This window comes from Ruditapes philippinarum, unplaced genomic scaffold (assembly GCF_026571515.1).
Source record: "Ruditapes philippinarum isolate M1 unplaced genomic scaffold, ASM2657151v2 ctg5096_1_1_1_1, whole genome shotgun sequence".
NCBI lineage: Eukaryota > Metazoa > Mollusca > Bivalvia > Venerida > Veneridae > Ruditapes > Ruditapes philippinarum.
In genome coordinates this window covers 24,644-29,770 of record NW_026854104.1, presented here as the reverse complement: position 1 = coordinate 29,770, position 5,127 = coordinate 24,644, and positions in this window count along the sequence as shown.

Here is a 5,127-nt window from a genome sequence, read left to right as displayed (position 1 = left end):
CTAATTGTTTAGTTTTCCTTTGTCAAGTAGAGCTGTGTTATGAACCGTTGGTATACATGTTTATTGTCATAATAGGACGCCATTTCTAAAGGGTTGATAATCCTTTAAAAAAATTGCCAAGTTATGTCCCTTTTTTATGTTGCTTTTATTTAAGTATCCAACACTGAGAAAAGTGGAGCGCCCTGTCTATATAAATTAATTACATGTAAAAGAAAATACCTTTGAACAACTTTCCACTTTCATTAGGCAATGTGCAAATCTTCAACAATCTTTATGTTTTTGCCAAGAGCACCAATATTCTTGGTTTGTGCTCCCAGTTATTTTATATAATCTCGTTTGATTAAAGTTTTAATGCACACGCTGTTGCAGCACATTAAAGAACACCAATGCGACCATTTTCCATTTTCGTTCTATAATGATAAGTTGTTATTTGGTATGACTGTAAATGAGAAAAACAATAAACTATTAAATGCATATTCTTTATTTCATTTATTGACGACGAATTATTTGAATATATATATCATTGATCTGTGATTTACTTAAACCTTTTAAGTGCTGAAGTTTCTCTGACGGACTTGTCCTTCTACCACTCTGAAACAGTCTGTTAACTTTTCTCTACCAAAGACCGGTAGGGACGTTTCAACTTCATGAATTACCGATTTCAAATTCACGATTTCAGCTTTAGGCATTCACGATTTCAACTTCATGAATTACCGATTTCAACTTCATGAATTCACGATTTCAACTTCACGATTTCACCTTAAAATTGTGAATTCATGAAGATGAAATCGAGAATTCATGAAGTTGAAATGACCCTACCGGTTATTGCAATGAAAATTGGTAGTTGGGCATTCAACGGTATAGACCCCGGTCAGTCTAAACGTGTGTGTCGGCTGACATTGCTCACTTCTGTTGTTAAAGGCTTTGCAGTTTCTGTTTCAGTATTGTTACGTTTAAACGTTTTGTCTGGGATCCAGGCGTTGAAAGTTTTTTTTTTAATCATAACATACGCGCTATTTCGTATTCGTTCGTGCTTTAGGTATGATGTCGATTTGCCTAACAGAAGCACATAAAAAATCGACAGACTGGAACAAAGGGTTACATTGTCCTTGACTACAGTAGATGCATAATAAAGCTCCAATTGTAGTCATTAATATCATAAATACGGCACCTACTGTGCAGGTAAAACGATATCCTATTTTTGCAATTGTCTCGTCTATAATACGGAAGCTAGTTTCTGCAGGCACCCAACAGCGACACATAAATCGTCTTGACGGCGAGTATTTACAGATAGGAAATTGCATCCGTTAATAGGCATTTTGATAAATAGGAAATGTCTCCAATTAACGAAGTTCTTCAATGATAAACAACGGGGTTGACATAAAGTGCAACTGAAATTTCAACCGTTGCACCAACACTGCGCATTTTATAGTATGCATAAGATGTACTTTTTTATTCTTTTTATCTGTGAAAAATAAACCTGTCACATATATTTAACTACCCCGTGCAAAAAAGTGCTGAAATTTATATTTATTTGAAACGTGATCAAATGGTGTAGGGCTTTGCCTTGCATCTAATTAAATATCCTGATAATATTTAATATGATATCATGCCACCGCCCAAACAAGGTATCACTAAAGTCACCACCTCAAGATTTTGTTATCATTTTCACCTCCTCTTCAATTTTGGATTTTAGTTATCTGTTATCCGGTTCAAATGTTTTATAAATTATTTCTTGATATATTAAACTTTTTTTTCTACTTGAAATGGGCGTTCTGAAAAGGCGTAATGTGTCCTATTATCCCCGAATACAAGACGGGCTTGTCAGATAAGGGGTTACCACCAAGTTATCAAAGTTGTGCTGAAGAGCGACAGAAACCTTGCAATAAATTACAACTTAAATGCAAGTATTTTCAAGTGTGTCTGCTCTTTAATGTCCCCTTTAACTATAAATTCCATTGGTAATGATGTATAAATGTGTATGTCTGAATTATAGAGATAGAACAATAAGATAACAACAATACACTAAATTGGTGCTGAAATTAATACCATATTAAAAAAATAGTAATGATAATAATAATAAAAATAACAAGTAACACCTGAAAGTTATCTTTGAAGAGTTGGAAGTTACTAGTATCCAGCAAACTTTCGGAAGGTCGGTGGCTTTACTGGGGTGCCCGTTCTGGAAGGTCGGTAGTTCTCCCGAGGCTTTGCTAGAATGTCGCATTTTTGTTGCTATACATCTATGGTTTGTCGTTTGACCGAAAAACCTCTTTTTCCCCTTTTATCGCGATTACAAAAAAACAATTTGCATATTATTTATATTGAAATAGAGCAAATACTCACGGTGCATATCCATATCGGTACCCTCTTTTGCGACATATGCTTTTATTTGCGTTAATCGTTAAGTATGTATGTAATATTTCTTACTTTTATGTAAATATTACATACTTAACGATTAATGCACATAAAAGCATATGTCGTGCTTTGAGGGTACCTATGTGTTCAAAAATGAGAGGGTACCTGTGAGAAGAGAGGTAGCCCGTGCCGCTGCAAAACCGAAAGTAGGGTATTTTTATGAATTTTACATTTATTTTTGACAATATACACCCATTTGTCCGAAGATGATATGTATATAAACATATTAAATATGTATGATGCATATATAACCAAGCCACAGGTTTATTTCAGCCCGAAAAATATGTCGAGGTGATGGACGAGGCAAGACATGTCGACTTTTTGTAGCTTATTGTGAAGTCGCAGTACATGAAAATCGGGCACATGACAAATCAGCACATAAATAAAACATTCTATAGTGTTCCGTGGTATACATCTTTTCTGCGTGTCATACCTTCTTTCCTTATTACAATGAAATTTTACTGGATTGTTATCCATCGCTGGTTTGTTTTTAGCAGAGAATGACCTGTGCATGTTCAAAGAGGGTACCGTTTGAGCAGATTTCGCAAAGAGTGTACCGATATGGATATGCACCGTGAAATAAGATTGTATTTTATTCCTGATCGCTGTGATCAAGGTGAGCCATAAAGGTTTAAATCCGTACTAAATGTTTTAATCTTGTTGAAAAAAAGAGATGTGGCACTAACTTTTTAATCCAATCTGGCGCCATCAGAACTTTGGCTACCTGTCTATACAATACAAAAGCACTTGAACAAAACTCATTCAAAACGTATCAACTTAACGTGTCAAGTTTTATAACTTCCATTAAAAATAAATTAAGAGGCATTTTACCACTTGTTGTTATGCAAGTCATTTGAGCCGCGTCACGACAAAACCAACATAATGGGTTTGCGACCTGCATGGATCCAGACCAGCCTGCGCATCCGCGCAGTCTGATCAGGAGCCATGCTGTTCGCTTACCAACCCTATTACAATTAGAGAAACTGATAGCGAACAGCTTGGATCCTGATCAGACTGCGCGGATGCGCAGGCTCGTCTGGATCTATGCTGGTCGCAAACGCACTATGATGGTTTTGTCGTGACGCGGCTCATTTGTAGGTAAATAGTGCTTGGTGCAAGTTCTTCTGTATGAATTTTGAGCAAGGCATGCCATTTTAGCATGTAATTATTAAATAACGTTTTGATGATACGAATAATAAGCATGTTTTACACACATTTATAATTCCATTTACAATTTTTACCTTGAAAACATTTTTTCTTTTTCACATTTTGTTTAATGATTCATTGGCGCTCTTAAAGATATACTATGCCTATCTATGAGTTTAATATTCTTATCACAGGAAATAATTAAATCTATGAAATTCTTACTGAATCTGTCTAATTTGAATAAACAACAACAACAACAAATGCCAGTTTTTTTAAATTCAGATTGTGTGAAGAGTTTAAAACATAACATATCTTTGAATGTGTTATATTGTGAAATATCCAAAAGGAAGCAATTTACAGATTATTAGCGGCACTTACAAACCACGTAAATTACCAAAAAGTGGTCAAAATATGCATAAATAGACTTTACTGCATTAGTAACGCAGTAGAAATATAGTTGTAAATACTGAAAAAAATCAGTCATTAATCGCACATAATATGTAAAATATTACTTGCATCTTGAAACTTTTTACTTTTCCTTACATCTTAGTACATTTTTATCAATTTTGATTTATTGAAATATTTTTACTCATCTGGCTTTAACAAATAGCCTTTGCAGCAATTTTCAATATTTTCAAATGTCAAATTTGGACATCTTTAACATTAAGAGAGAATTTGGACAAAAAACTGGTGAAATTTATTTTCCCTTTCACGAACATGCGTTTGAAATTATAAAATGATATAAAATTTTACAGTTTCCCATTCTATTGAATTTATCGAATGCTGTATTTTAATTAAAGTAGTGAAATTTCATCCGTATAAAAAAACTTCAATTGATAAAAGTCATAATTTACGGCTGCAATTCAGACGCACAGAGCGCGTGCAAGTTTATAGGCTGCTTGTGTTGCATGCAATTTGTCGTCTGCAATACTAAATTGCACACTACAGTTCACCTGTTTCGAATGGAAACAGCTTATGACTATATAAGGTAAAACATTGATTACTCTTGCATGCAATTTTTATCGTCTGCACTAAAGTTGCATATTTACGTTACCAGTAATATGTTACCGTTTATTGCCATATAAAGTAAAACAAGCATCAGTTTCCTATATTTGTCATTGGCCAGCTTCCATATTTTTTGACAAAAGCTCATATGTTAAAAAACATGACGTATGGTTTATTGCATTTAGAGTTCACAACTTCAATTCAACTTAAAGGAGTTCCACTGACATTAAAAAATTGAAATTCTTACATAAATCAAGTGAAACACTTAATATAGAAAGATCTGCAAAGAATAATAAAACAATGTGCACATAATTAGAATGAAAATGGTTTTTTTTTGTGCGATTCTTAACCTGAATTGCCATCCTTTTCATTTTTTGGGGTCATTTTGCATAATAAAAAATGTGATTTTGGAAAAACGAGGGAAGGGAATGATCTGAAAAGTTGCACATAAACTATTGGTTCAGACATACTTTAAATGGTTCACAAATGTTGAAAATATCCCCTTATGCCAAAACATCTCAGTGCAGTCCCTTTAATGATAAGTATATCTGTAAAACT